Here is a 15,911-nt window from a genome sequence, read left to right as displayed (position 1 = left end):
CTCTCGACTGCCACACACATACATAGCATCTCTATGGCAGAAAACTTTGCCTGCCTTTCATATTAAGCACTTTGTCTTACTTTATGCTACTGAACCAAGACACTTGTCGCCTGAATTCCTAATGTGGAAAGGTCTTCATCGCTTATCTGCTCATGAGTAACACACCGGTATGCTGAGAATCTGGAAGTGCCTCAAAATAACCGCGTCTTTCTCATGTCCCCTTCTCTCATAGCCATCTCAAGAACAGCTTCAGAGTAACCCATGAGTCAGACTTGAGAAGCTGCGTTCTGACACTGATCTCTTCCTATCATAAATCTGTAACCAACTGATAACTAATTTTTACTAATATAGGGTCACAGTAGAAGACTGGAAGGTAGAGCAAGGATCCAGGACAGCGTTTGCTGAGGTGAAGGGGATTGTTTGGTTCAGATACATAGAAGAGCTCCTTGGAGGAAGAGCCTCTCTCTTTTTCCCATAAAGCTCCATGTGTATTAGCACTATGCATCATAAATAATAAATCATAATTAATAATAATATATCCAGTTGTAAAATGGCTTGTAATTACAACACCACAACAGCCTTTACAACAACATCCTAATTACAAAGACTGCAGGTTTTACTTAGACGTAAGTCCCACTGAAATCAATGGGACCTGTTCACATAATTAATGTCAGGATGAAAGCCAATGTTCCCACATGCTGAAATTTAAGAACTAGCAGCCTGAATAGCCCAAGCTTGATAGAACTTGGAAACCAAGCTATGGGTCAGCTATGGGTAGCACTTGGATGGGAGACTACTAAGATTGACCAGAGTTGCTATGCAAAGGAAAGCACCTCTGCTTATCTCTTGCCTTAAAAAACCCTTTGAGGGATTGTCATAAATTGGTTGTGACTGGGTGGCACTTAACTGTTATTAGGGACTGCTTCTATTTTGGGGGGGGGGACTTTTGGCACTTATTTCAACTGAGCACTTTTTTGGCAAGGAACAAGGGGTCTGATGAAGTGATAAATGACATTTTATCCGAAAAGCTTGTCTGTTGTTTTTTAAAGGTTGTATGAGCATCTTGAAAAAAGAAAAAACATCGTTTATTGGAAGTTTTTCTTTTAAGTTTGGTGTTAAATAAAATTACTAATGTGTTACTGAACATGTGAAACATTCGTGTTACGTCAATCGTGCCAATTCTGTCTCTTTTCAGCTGCACTATTTCCCAAGGGCTCAGGGAGAGAAAGGTTTTACCCAGTGGCTGCTTTAGCTAGAGATACCAGGGCTTGACCCTGGAACCTTCATGTACACAAAGCAAGCATCCTCTCAAGGAGTATGCCCCCTCCCCTAAATTTCAGAATGCTATTGCGCTGCTATTGGAACACATATACCAGATCTCTCTCACTCTCTGTACAGACTTACATTGTATTGTAATGTAACGTACTATATTGTCTTACGCTGTGTAATCCGCCTTGAGTCTCAGTGAGAAAGGTGGATTATTAATAACATACATAAAATAATTCGATATAATTTAATATATATCATTAAAAGTTGGGCATGTCTCATGTAATATGGGTAAGGCTTAAGTGATGGAGTGGGGGACTGTTTCATCTTGGGTCCCTAAACACCTTGCCATGGCATATACCTATACAGAACAGAAGAAGAAAAAAAACAGTGATCCAACTCCAAACAGCAAGAGTTGCCTTCTGGCTGTTGTTTTTGTAAAACCTACTGGAGAGGAATACATGCATGTTTTATGCAAGCAAGGATCTTAATCCAAATAGACAGATCTAGTGAAAGGAAGGCTTCAGAAGAATCCAAAACAAAAAGACAATTCCAGAATGGGATGTAGCACATTACCAGCTAGCATTCCCTACAGCGTCTTGCTCTGTTACATGACTGCATATTTTGGATCCAAACTTCCTTCCCACCCACACAGCCTCGATATTGTCTCAGTGCCGCTAGCACTGTAATTTACTAATATAAAACAAGTTGAACTATGCAAACAGAGTCTGTTGCAAAAGAATGCTTTAAAAAGCCTTCTCCTCTTTGTAACCGCTTACGGAATTATCTCTGCATCAGCTTGGGAGTTTTTTGGCCCACTAATTTTCTTTAACTTCCTGAGTCTGCACAATTTGGTCATTGGTATCTCAAGACAGAGAGAAATCGAGCAGCTCATTTTGCCCACTGAGTACATACAGAAGACCTTGAGATTGTTCAGGAAGCAATTAGATGCTATACAGAGGGAAATGGTGTTTTCAAATGAATAACCTTTGATGCAGTCAATAGCTGTGCTTGTCCCTTGCCCATCCCTCCCCTCTTTATGAACATGGATGCATAATTTTTACTCTAGCGAAAGGGCAATAACCCACTGTATTCTCAGAAGACGGTTTGCTTTCAGATTTCATCTTAAGCAAAAAGAAGACTACTTTCCTAGAGGCAGCTTGTGATCAGAACTTTTCTTCCCTGTTAAGTTTGTCAAAGAATGATTGGCATGGCTAATTTTGTAGGAGACTGAAGATGCTTCCCTTCAGCACACAGGGGCATGAGGAAAAGGGGAGTTTCAAGCAAGAAGGTTAAATCCTGCATTGCTCCCCCATTCAATAATGACCGATCTCATGTAAATTCTGCTTACACACGTCTCATTCCTTGCCTCACAACCACCCCTCTCCCAGCTAGAGCCTGTCAATACAGACAATCAATATGCATAAACACATTGGTATAGTGATTAGAAAGAAGCTCACTGGATAGAAAGGAAGAACTAGCATACGTGACAACTGGAAGAAAAAGAAGGCTTAAACCCTTAGATTTCAACTGGACTCAGCCCACTTCTGAATATTTGCAAATCCCTCCTCTTGAATAACACAGGAGCCTAGCAAGTGTGCACGGGACACAGACTGCATATCTTTATCACATGTCCACAACACGGGACATAATCACTAGCACAATAATTTTATGAAAGCAATTCTGAAAAACGAACATGCAAACAAGAGGTAGTTTTGCTATATGCCACTTTAATGGTTCTATTGGATTGATTGATTACTTATTTATTTAGATATATGCCCTGCCTTTCCCCCAAGAGTTCTGGGTACATTACAGCCTCCCAGTTTTTTTGTTTGTTTGTTTATTGTTCAGGCTTATCCGTACGCATTATGAATAACACCTACAAAACCCTCTCCTTCCCATTCACTCTACGGAGCTATATTTATCATCTGGGCAAAGAGGCTTGCTGTTGGGTGGCAGAGCATGGAAGCCTTTCCTAAACTACACACCATAATCAAGGAGAATAATTCATGAATGAATAAGCCTTAAGATGGTGCTGTGTTTTGCAAAGCGCTGTGCAAAGGTTCCTGAATCCTCCACACCATTCAGTAGATTCTCTCCCTCTTTTTTTTTTTTTATTACACTAGATGAGGAAAGAAAAAAATAGGGAGAGGGTTACAGCACTGGGCAAAATGCTTTGTATAAAGACCCACCCAATGCCGGCAGTCACCACCCCAATGCCACAACTGGCTACTAAAGCGGTCAGTCTAGCTCCTGCTTGTCACAGAGGGAGATGACAAGCCAGCAAAAAGCTGCTTCCTGGAAAGGAGGGCAGCCAGGAGAAGAATGAGGGAAAGCCTCCTGGATCCCAGGGGGCAGCAACCCAGCATCCCAATCCATCCCCCTCTAATCTGGCTGCAGCATCTTTCCAGCCTCTGATCAGCTGAAGCCCAGAGCCAGAAACCCACCGAAGCTTTCCATGGGAAACAGACGCACATGCCCAATGAATGGCACACTCGGCAGGCAAAGTTCTTCAACTTCAGGCACCTTGGGGGAGTGAATGGGGGGAGTGGGTGGGGCAGGCTCGGGTCCTGAAATGACACCCAAACTGCGAGGGAGGGGGGAGAAAAGAGAGAAGAGCACTGGGCAGGCTGGGCCTTTCCAAAAAGAGCACCGAAGCGGCTGCTCTTTCCTTCATCCACGCCCCACTGCTGGCCCTACGGGGGAAGATATGTTTCTGATCAAACTTTTCCCTTTCCCAATCAGGTGACCGAGCAGAAGGGAAATTGCTGGTGGAAATGACAGGACAATCTCGGCCGGGTCCGCTGCGCAGCGGATGACTGGCGAGTTGAGTCACTTTCGCACTGCGAAGCTGATTCCCTCTCTCCTTGCCAGCCCCAAAGACCGCCTTCCGCAAAGCAGCGCCAGCTTCTGCTTCCCTTCCTCTTTCTGTCTCATCTAAGCCCCGGAAAAGAAGGGGAAAGTGGGTGCAATACAGCTTGCGGAGCTTCCCGCTAAAGCGCCGGTCTCCCCCCACCACGGCCCCCGCGATCGGAGCAAGGCGGAGGTAGCAGCAGCTCCTGGAAAATAATCTCAAAACGTAAGGTAAATGCGGAAAGAGCTGGCAGCGGCAGGCGCTCCACCACGCTATACACCCCCCAGCCACGCATGCACTCCGCTATCCCCCGTCCTCGCTCAGCTCTACTGCAGTTCCCCCCCCTCCGCTCCCACCTCTCCCTACCTTTTCCCTTTGCCGAGGCATGGTGTGGCGAGGGGAGAGTTTCTCTCAGCGTTCTCACGCAGGGAAGCAGCGGTGGCACATTTTAGAGCATCTGAAGCTTTTCAAGAAAGCGCTATCCCCCCTTCCGATTCCCCTCCCCGCCGCTCCTCTATTGCGAGCGTAGCTGTTACAACCACATGCTGATCCATTCCAGTCCTTTCCATTCCATTTCCCCCACGACCGCCACCGCTAACTATACACGCCCTTTTAGTCAATTTCAAAGGCGAGCCGATTCCCTCGTTTGCCCGCACACTTTTAATTGCAAACGCTCTTCACGTCTCATTGTCAACTCTTTCCGCTCCAAGCCTGGCTGCCACATTTTAAGGAGAGACCCATCCAGGCTCTTCCTATAGCCAGTTTGATTTCCCTCGGGAAAGTCTCCCCACCGCACCATTCCCGCGGAGCATTTTTGGCCAAGCGGCGAGCCTCTTCCTTTCTCTCCCCACCCCCATTCTACAATGCCTTGTATGTGTGTGTGTCTCTGTGTCACACACGCGCTTTCCCTACTTTACGATCTTCCAGCGCCGAGAACACACAGCACAGTACGTATACACACAATGCACACACACACACCCCAAATAGCAGCAGCACAGCGGCAACGGCGATCCCACCCAGCAAAAGAATTCAGCAAACTCCGCTTTCCTCCCGCATGCAAAAAATAAATATATAAATCAAGAAGGAATCTCGCCGTGTGCGGAGCAGCAAATCTTCCCCCGGCAAAAAGCACGCAGGCTTCCCCCAAGCTAAAAAAAGGCTGAACATCTCCCCGTATCTGTGTGTGTGTTTGCGTGTGTAAATGTGTCGCTCCCTCGTATGGGGTGCAACTACTACGGACCAAGCCGGAGAAACAAGGTGGGGGATTACAATCCGTTCGCCCACCCTTCGAAACCAAGCTTTTCGGTCTCCCTCTCTGCAAAATCACTGCTTTCAAAATACGTATTCTTGGAGAGGTAAATGAGGAAAGTTAGATCGCACGACTTACAGCATGAATCGGAGCTCGCTTCGGATGTGCCTGCCATAATTACATTCCACGCTAAACAGCCCCCCCTCCCCGTTGCAAGTCGGCGCTCGGTGCCTCGCTCGCTTTTCTGTGGCTGCTGCTGCCGCCGCTGCCCAGCATGAATGGAATGGAATGCAGCGCAGGGTTCCAATGGAACTCCAGCCTCGATCTGACTTCCCAGGGAGACAGACGAAGACACACATTCAAAGGGGCTGCCGCTGCTGCTCCCCCAGCTGCCGCCTCTAGAGGGCGCGCAGACCTGTGCTGAACGGCGCACTGGCGAAGAAGAGGCGGAGGGAAGGGAGGCCCGAAGCCCGAGGGGGCTGGCGTGCTATTAAAAGGGCGATGCCTGCTGGAAAGCCTTAAAAGTGGCAAGGCTCGCGTGGAGGAGCCCGGAGGTGCCGGACGCCGGTGGTGAAGGGATGCGCTCTCCGGTTCCGCTGTTGTCAGTGCTAATATTTCGTGCTTTAAACTGCTTGGTTTTCCACGCGTATAGCTTTGAACTGGCACTCAGAACGGGGATCGGCGGCCAACACGAGCTGGCAGCGTGGTCGGGCACCGCTCTGCAGCTGTGTCTCCCCTGTAGGAAGCAAGTATTGTCGCCCGGCCAGCTAAAAATGTGAAAGCCCAGGATTGCAGCCTAAGTATTTGAACCTAAGTCCCATCTAAGCCGTGGAACATCTTTCCTCCTTAGAACTGCAGCCATAGAAAAGGTCGTTTTTATGCAACCCAGGCAGTGGTTAAATCTGGTTTTGTATTTCCTGGGACTGGGTACAATTCAACTTTTACTACAACCAGCTGATTTAAAAAACTAGTCCTCTTCAGCTTTTTCTATTACCTTAAAAACAACTGTGACCTATTCCAGACCAAAATAAGCTCCTATCATTACTTGTGAAAATAGCCTTATAGTAGGGATTAGCATTCTATACCTCAGAATGGCATAGAATCATCTTAAGAAGGAACCAACACATCCAACCCCGGGGGAGTCAACACTCTTTGCCTGGAGTGTTTCCCATGAAGATGTTAGTGCGCCAGTAGAGAAAGAAAAAAGGGAGAAGGGGTGTATTGGCCAGACATGCTGGGAGCAAGTTAGGCCCCAACAGCACTGCCAGCAGCAGAAGGGCTTACCTTGGTTCCTTGGGCAGAGAGCCACTTCTGTGTGCCAAGCAAAATGGTCTGGCATTGTGTTATTCACCAGGTGTAGCGTGGATTCATGGAGGGTTGACTCTCTCTGTCCTAGCCCTTTGCCAACAGTGCAATGACTATATGAAAATCAGAAGGAATCAAGTGACATCTTTTAATTAACCTCAGTCTTAATAGACTACTAAATTAGGGTGCAGGTGATCTCTCACTGAGGTCAATGGTGATACTCCCAGAGATCCAAAGTGCATTGCTCAGGAAGCAAATGCTATTGAAATGGGTAGAGTTGCCCATTTTGAGCTGGTGCACCAAGAGAAAGGATTCCACTTTCTAGTTGTGATATTTGACAAGGTCTGGGGATGGTTTTTGAATGTTCATTTTTCTAAAAATATAGTCTCTCTCTTTTTTTTTTTTTTGCTATGCATGCTTGTTGGTACTGCAATGGGAAATTGTTAAAAATAGGAGTGTTTTCACACACTGCTCTCTATGTGCAGTGAAGAGCACCACATACCATACACACACACACCATAGTATTTGGCATCTGTGAAGCACACTTCAGAGTATAGCTTTAAAACTTTTGACCAGCTCTTTACTCCCCATGAAGCGAAAGGGCAACACAACACAGTCCTTTGGGCAGACAAATGCACCTAGAAATTAAGAGTTAGCAGATATGCTGTGCTTACCGCAGGAATTATGCCTTCCTGTGGTGAGCAGTTACCCCTTGCCTTGCAATAGTGAAAAACATTTTCCTCATGGACTCCATACCCTTGCCACGTCTCCCCAAGCTCCTGCTCAACGTTCCTTACAGCCCCTTGGGTATATATTTGGAGTCTCATAGCAAAGTGATGGTGATCCACTGGTAATTAATTCCCAGCCACAGAATGGATCACCCACGATAGGGAGGCTGATTTGGACAGCATCCACATGGTGACTTTAACATGCATATTATCCCTCGCCTGATTCACATCTTACAGTTTTATAACTTGAGATTTAATCCTTTGTCTTTTAATATTTTTTATAAGGTTAAAGTGAAAATTTCTCCCAATATACAACATATCAAGGCAAAGACTTTACCAAGTGACTAGGGGTGCTGGCGACTTACTGGATTGAGTCACTCAAGCGATTTTTAGAAAGTGTGTGGTCAGTGCTTCCCCCAAATGTTTAGCTCTAAACTGGGGCTGCTTCCACGTGGAACTTTGGACCACAAGATTGGAGAAGATGATGGTAGTTGCTTTTTGCATCTACGTGATATCCTCATTTCATCCACTCTTTGGGTTTTCCTCTGCTTTGCTCTGTTCTTCCCCAAAAGACTGCAGTCAAAGCAGATTTGCAGCCATGTGGACGGGAACACGTGCATGTTCAAACATCCCACCCACACTGAGACCAATTTATTTATGCTGCTTTTATAATTTTATAACTCACCCACACACACACATCTTTTGTCTTTCAACATTGTAAAGTTTTACAAAGTCTTTACATCCTTTGTAAAGGCAAAGGATGGTGGGGGATTTTTTAAATAAAATTACAAAAGCAGAGTGCCTGTCATTCCCCCCACATGCCACCAGAGGGCTATGGTCAGCTTTTAAAAACTGGTACTTGCTGTTCCGTCACAACCTCTGTGTGGCTGCACCGTTGTCATTGCAAATGCCTCTGCGTTTGCAGCAGCAATGACTGTACAATGGGGAAGCCTCAGAGTACAGAAACAACCCTGAGGTCAACAAATGGTAATACTGCTGTAATAATCAGTTACTTCTGAAGGCTTCTGTGAGAAAAATCAAGGTTGGTACGGTAAAGGTAGTCCCCTGTGCAAGCACCGAGTCATTACTAACCCACGGGGGGACATCGCATCATGACGTTTTCTTGTCAGGCTTTTGTTTCAGAGTGGTTGAACTCAGGTTGTAAGCAGAGCTTCGGCTGCAGTACTGCACTCTGCGCCATGGGGCTTCCATGAGAAAAATCAAGGTTGACTTGTCAGCAAATCAGGCAGGATATTTGTCCCAGGATCCAGATTTCCAGGGATTGCCACTGGGCCAATAATTGTATTGGTTCAAGTAGAGCATATTTCAGTTGCTAAGGTAACCACAAAGGTACTTCTTCATGGAAACCCTTACTTGAAACATTACAGTCTCGCTTTGCTTGTACTTCTGTTCATTCTGATGGTTTGCTATCCCATCCTCATTATTCATTTGTCAGTCTCTGCATCTAAGGAAAGTGATGTATCAAGAACAGTCAAAAGAATACCATAACGCAATAGCACTCTTGTATTGCAGTATGGAAATGCAGGAAGTAAAACAAGGGTCCAGCTACCTTAGTACTCAAATTCACCTAATAAAATGTGAGCCACTTTGGTGTAGTGGTTAAGAGTGCGGGACTCTAATCTGGAGAACCGGGTTTGATTCCCCACTCCTCTACTTGAAGCCAGCTGGGTAACCTTGGGCTAGTCACGGCTCTCTGGAGCTCTCTCAGCCCCACCCACCTCACAGGGTGTTTTGTTGTGGGGATAATAATGACATACTTTGTAAACCGCTCTGAGTGGGCATTAAGTTGTCCCAAAGGGCGGTATATAAATCAAATGTTGTTATTATTAAAAGGGTATTCGATGGCCAGGAGAGCAAAGGAAAGGGGAATATAACTTCAATTGACTAGATTTTTCTTAGAATATTATACAATAGTTCATATATAGATATGCAGATTTTCATATCCCCATTATCTATCATTAAGGTGAGGAAACAATGCCAATTGTCTGACAAAAACATCTGGTTAAGCCAGTTCTTAAGGATCCAGATGCCAACAATATCCTACGTGGCAGTCATCAGCCTACACTATAACAATGACCTTGTGTAACAAGGCCTATTCCATAGTCTTCTTTCATAGCACTCTTCTCTATTCAATACTCCGAAGGCTGGATAGAAGCCAAGCGTGCAACTACATTGAAAATTCAGAGATGTCTGCAACCCTGTGTGAAAGGCTGAGCAGCTGCCATTTTGTGCTCCGTGTCAAGGATAGATTAGATGTGGGGAGAGGGTGGTGGTGAAGGAACAGCAATGCCTGCTGCTGCCTGTGGAGTGCCTGCTCTGCAGATGGACACCGTGTGTTTAAGCCTCCAAGCTGTCAGGTCAGTATCCTTCAGTGGCACTAAATTCACTTAACTCAAAAGATAAAATTATAAGGAGGAAAACCCATAAAAGCTATCAAAAAGATTAATTGACAATTGCGTATATTTTTTGTCTTTTAGAAGCACATTCAGTGCCAGCCATTTTTATCACCCCAATTCTTTTTTTGATTGTTCTGTCTGCCATCCCTCTTTATCAGTTCAGAAATAATGTTAATTCTACTGGTAGAATTCAGCTGTTCTCCAAATGGTCATCTCTAGCACTCCCTCTTGGCTTTCTCACTTCTCTTTCATCTGCAGGGGGAAATTAATTTGTTTCTATCTCTGTTTATTATTTTGCACACTGGTATTACTAAGTTTATCACCTCTTAGAGGAGGACCTCTCCACTACAGCCAAATAATTCGTAGCAGGGTTTTATATAACACTGTGGGAGCAACAAACATGATTTTTACTTCCAAAGACTAGAGCAACAATACAGTGAAAGTCAAGCATGCCTAAGGGGGTAACTACACATGCACATTCATTTGGAAACTAATGAAGAAAAACCAAAATTATTTTGTTTGTTAGGAAAAGAACAATGAATGGTTGAACAGTGATTGAATTAATGCCATTTATTTAATTCATTTAGAGAGTTCAGTCAGAGAAGTAGGGTATCAGAAGATATGAAACTGACTACGAAGCTTTCCAGTCATCAACATTAAGCAGCAGAAGAGTTCAGGGAGATAAGAATGAAGGGTTGTTCAGCCCCTCTGGGCTAAGCCATGGGGGAGCTGGCAAAGAAGGATATGAATTCCCACCTTTGCCCTCACCATGGCTCAATACAGATTCTGGCATACTCCTTAACATTCTTCCTGCCCCAGAGACAAAAAAAAATCGTATTTCCTGTGCATTAGACATAAAGAAGATAAGTGACCCCAACATTTGTTCAAAAAGAAAAAGACAGTTTGGGGTGGATGGGATTATTTGATAAGAAGAGGTGGCAAGAGGGAGAAAATTTGCCCACCTATTCTTTACTCCAGAGCAATCCCCCTCCCAAGCCACTATTTCACTTGCAGACTCCAAAAGTATATTCACCCCTAGGTCCCATTATAGCGGTTGATATTTAAATGCATGGTGATGCTTAACCAGTGTACTGGTATAATTATACTAGTGTAACTGAACAATATTGCACAAGCACCCTGGTCATGGTCATTACCCTTGAAATACCAGTGGTAATAACTATTATTGAGCTCATAGGTGATCGTCGTTGATGATGGAAATTGTATAGCTGCAGATCCGATTCCTTGATATGCCTTCCTTTTTCTAGGCACACTAGAAATCCTAGCATACCTAAAACACAAGAAAACAAGATGGAGATTCTAGGGTAATTCTTATTGCTATATTGTGTGTGTTTTGTTCCTTAAACAAATGCCAAAAGGACATGACCGTGGACACACTCCAAACAGAAGCTGTTGGGAAGCACACAAAAGCTCTTTGTTTTGGTCGTAGCCAGACTCTCCAATTTAAGAAACTAATGGTGTAATCCTAAGCAGAGTTAAACCCTTTGAAATCCATTGAAGTCAATGAATGGTGAAATGCTGTTGGGGATGTGTAACCTAAATAAAGTTGCACTCTTCTAAGCCCATTGATTTCAGTAGGCTTTGAAGAGCGTAACCCTGCTTGGGATTGCACTGCAAGACTCTCTATAAAGATACCTTTGAGCACAAGATTAATAAAGACAAAATGGCTTGCCAGGCAAAAGGTAGTTTCAGAGCTGCCTCCAGAAAGAGAACAACAATACTCTTAAAATATCCAAAGTGTTTTCCTTTCCTTAACTACAGGCAACCTCAAAATATCTGGTCATAGCCCAGCAACAGCTAACCACATCTCCATAGGGAGTCTCACCTCACACAATGTGGGGTAAGAACTGAAGCCCCCATAGGCTCTTGCAACAAAGCCAAACATGGCTTGAATCCTGGGCCAAATGCCTGGCAAACTCAGCAGATCAAGTCCATGTCAGTAGAGCTTTTTTTCCCCTTCAGCACATCCGCCTGAAGAGACAGAATTTAATACCTGTCTGATTGTAGCAGCTTTGAAGAGCCTTGATTCAGCGTGTTCTCTTTCAGGTGAGTGTGTGCACTTCTCTCTGTCTTTCTCTTCTTTTGGTCACGTTGCTTATTTGTGTATAGATTACGGCGCCCAGACTTAAAAGCTTTCAAGACAGCAGAAAAGAAAGAATGAACCAGTTCTGACTAAAGGAAAGCAGTTGGCGTTGGGTTACCCCCTCCATCACTCATTCTCTCCCTTTTTTATTTCCAGAGGCTAAATTTAGTGAATTCTTTTCACATTAAAAACTTGTCAGGTATTCACATCCAAAGAGGCTTCTGCTTAGGTCTCTCAGGGGAGACAGTGAAACAGAGAAAGCTCTTTAACATGTAAGAGAGAAGGAAGAGAAATATTCTAGCAATCCCCTGCCTCCCCTTATAAACTCTTCTACTTTCTGTGTCTGTTAGAGATGGACACCTTGGCCTCATGTTCTCTGGTTACAGTACTGTCCTGTAAGCATAATTTAACAAGTGCTTCCCACACTGGGTATGACCTCTGAGTGGGCATTTCCTCCCCTGCTTCTGACCCCCCCCCCCCCACACACACACACCACTATAGGCACTGGAAACAACAGCTTTTGTGTGTGTGCATGCACAATCTAGTCAAAGCTGTTGGCAGGGTGAGGGAAGGGGGATGCCGGGAGGACGAAGTGATGGATGTGCTTAAACATGTTCAGACAAAAAAGCACCATGGTTCTCAAAAAGTCGATAGTTCCTCAGGGGACAAGTGAGCTGCACAGCCAGACATTTGACTCAGGAAAATCAGTCAGAACTAGATAGGAAGGAGTTGCAAACTATGCCCTCAGAGCCAAGCTACAAGTGACGCCTGACGCAGGTTGGACACTTGTCAGCTTCCCTCAAGTTTTTTTTTTAATAAAATTTTTTATTAGTGAGTGGTAAAACAAAGAAAATTTTGCAAATTTGACACAAATAATCCCATTTTGCCCCCTGCTCTAACCCCCACCCTTTTCCTCCCCCCTCCCTATTGACTTCCAACAGCTTTCCAACCCCTAACCCTTCTTATTACTTAAATCTATTTCATTTATATTTCCCTACCAACACTAATTCAATATCTCTTATTCTAAGCACATTCTTATTTATACATAACCTCTATCAAACCTAGGCCGATTCCAGATGGGCAGAAATCGCGTTTCTTTAGCGGTTATATTCGCTTACCGGCCATCTGTTTCGTTTCGCATTGCAGCGTTTGGTCCCATCGTGTTCCGTGTAGTCCCGTGTAGTCTCGCTCCCGGCTGCTCGCACGGGCAACTGCAGTCGCCGGGCATTGGTTGCTTTTTTCCCGTCACAGTTGACGTCGGGGGCCCTCGTTGGCCCGTGTTTTTTTTTTTATTTTTTTTGTTACGTATTTTGCGCAGCTGCGCAATTGCGCAGCTTTGCGACCACGCTACGTCAACTGGCTGGCGATTGGCCGGTCAACTCGACCCGCGAAGTTCTTAGGAAGAGTATTGGTTGCCGATTCTCTTCTGGATTCTCTATCATTGTCTTAGTGCGTCGTGAGCAGTAGAAGCTGACATGGCGCCCGAGAGAGAAATTTTTCTCATGATGGCTCAGCTGGTGATTCTCCTGCTCCAGAGCTCGACGGCGCTGTGCCAAGCGCATCTGTGGCACATCATGCGGAGAAGAAGGGCTGCCACACTACTTTTCCATTGTGGCAACCCGGCCAGAACCGCTCGAAGGACCGCTTTGCGAAGATATCGGCTTCACCAGCGGTGGTATGCACTTGCGCACATTAGAGAACCGCGGGACTGTTGGGTCTATCCCCGCAGCTGGGACTGGTGGGAGCGCATAGTGTTGCGTGTTTGGGACGACCAACATTGGATCCAGTGCTTCAGAATGAGCAGGGGGACCTTCATGGAGCTTGTGGGTGTGCTTCGACCAACCTTGGAACGGCAGAGTACCAACATGCGTGAGCCCGTCTCCGTGGAGAAGAGGGTGGCCGTGGCAGTATGGTGCCTTGCCACTGGAGCATGTTACCGCGTCACGGGGGACAACTTCGGTTTGGGGTTATCGACTGTTTCGGATGCTGTGCTGGAGGTCTGCTTCGCCATTGAGAAGGAGCTGCTCTCTAAGCTGGTTTGCCTTGGGGAGGAGGTCGGAAAGGTGAGTGTCATTGCCAAGTAGACTGTTCCCTAATGAAATTTTTTTTATTTATATCTGCATTTGCGCACTAGCGATATTTAGAATTTTGAGCCATCGCAACAATGATTGGCCAGTCCACGACCGCAGTGATTTTTTGTGTGTGTGTGGTTTGGTCATGTCGTGCATGGCCGACTCGGGGTCTAGACTGATCCTCTTTTCCTTGCGTTTCAGATCATGGACGGGTATTCCGCGCTGGGGTTCCCCCACTGTGTCGGGGCGATAGATGGAACTCACATTCGCATCGGTCAGCCCCGGGGGAGGCCGGACCAATATGGAAATCGCAAGAACTTCTCTTCCATCTTGCTCCAGGGGACAGTTGACCACACCGGACGTTTTGTGGACGCGGAGGTGGGCTGGAGTGGCAAGAATCACGATGCCTTTGTCTTCCGCAACTCGGCCATCTGTGCGGCAATGGACACTGGCGTTTTTGTCCCTGGAAATCCGACCCTGACTGTGAACGGTGTATCTGTGCCACCACTGATGATCACTGACGGTGCGTATCCAATGCGGCGATGGCTTATGAAACCTTATGGGAAATTCGCAATCACGCAACAGCAGAAGTACTTTGACCGGTGTCTGGCACGGGCCAGGAATAAGGTGGAATGCAGTTTCGGTCGTCTGAAGGGACGCTGGCAATGTCTCCTGCATCGCCTGAGGGCCAGAGAGGAGAACGTGGTGACAATTGTGACTGCATGCGTGATCCTGCACAATTTGTGTGAGGCCAAAGGCCATGGCGTGCTAGGTTCATTGCGGGATCCCACGCCTTTGACAATGCCCGGCGATGGTCTGGAGTTCGGGGAGAACGACCGGGGAGTGTTGGAGGAGGGGAAGGAGGTCCGTGATGCGATGGCGGCATTCATGTATGCAAGGGACAGGCGGTGATGCTCTGGTTTTCCTTGTGGGCCCCGGGAATGCGTGACCAGCAACGGTATCTTTTGCAATGCAGACTCTTTGGTGACAATAAAGATTTGATTTATGAAATGATGGTGGCCTCGCAGTTATTACCAGTGACCAACTGAGTGTGTGTGGGCAGCGGCATTCTGGGGTTTGAAGGGGACCCCGTTGCGGGGATCGTTTCTGAAGCGGGAAAAGGGGGGGCATTTCATCCATCTCTCGCAATTGTATTATTCGCACAGACCAGGGGGTAAGCGGTCTCGTTTGGTGTTGTTAAGCGTGCGGGAGAATATTTGCGGTTCCTGCGACTTTTGAGTTCAGAGGAGTGATGGGCGGCCGTATATTGTGGGGCTGTTGGGCTGACGCATTTGCGCAGATACGAAAATGTGGTCAATGCCAGCGGCACGTTTCGACCCCGCTATATGTCTGAACAAAGTTTCAGCATTGGCGAAGGGTGTTCTACCCCCCCCCCATCGCAGGATGGAGAGTGTCGATTGAATGATGTGTGGGTTGGTCGAACGGTAATGTGAGACAACCAAATGTTAACCTTAAAAGAGTGTGTATGGGTTATGCAGGGATGGCCGTGTGCCGCCTGATTTTCGCCACTTCGATCATCCACAAAATGGCGCCGGATCATTTCCGCTCCCCGTGAGATGGCGGCATTCGATCTCCGCATAATAACCCCCCCCCCCCCCGCCCATGGCCTAGAGGGCGATCCGGTGCCTGCACGATATCTTTGTTTTCTGTATGGCGTTATCGGACAAAAAGCAGTTCTGGGATAAAAGGATGTGGTCGAATTGTGCACGGTTGGCTGTGCTACTATATGTTCGCCGGTGCGAAAAGGTGCAAAATGAGAGCCAGTACTTCTGCAAACCCTAAAATGGCCGCTCTCAACTGTCCAATCGCAGGCCTCCTAGCAAAAACCAGTTTGAATTTCGGGCATGCTCAGTCGCGTTCCCGCGCATTTACGCAGCCCCGCAAAAGCCAGAGCAAAA

The 15,911-nt window shown here is 46.3% G+C and overlaps 1 protein-coding gene across 1 annotated transcript in view; it reads right to left on the bottom strand.

The window, feature by feature from the left end:
• The window catches only part of PLXNA1 (plexin A1), a 418,114-nt gene extending 412,491 nt beyond the window's left edge, over positions 1 to 5,623 (bottom strand). The window contains exon 1 of the mRNA XM_054978424.1: positions 5,508 to 5,623. The gene's annotated coding sequence lies outside the window, so the exon portion shown is untranslated. The remainder of the gene's footprint in view (positions 1 to 5,507) is intronic.
• Positions 5,624 to 15,911: the final 10,288 nt, after the last annotated feature.

Source organism: Eublepharis macularius, chromosome 4 (genome assembly GCF_028583425.1).
Source record: "Eublepharis macularius isolate TG4126 chromosome 4, MPM_Emac_v1.0, whole genome shotgun sequence".
In the NCBI taxonomy this organism is placed as follows: Eukaryota; Metazoa; Chordata; class Lepidosauria; order Squamata; family Eublepharidae; genus Eublepharis; species Eublepharis macularius.
Note: the sequence above shows the minus strand (reverse complement) of the source record. Positions and strands in the feature narration are given on the sequence as shown.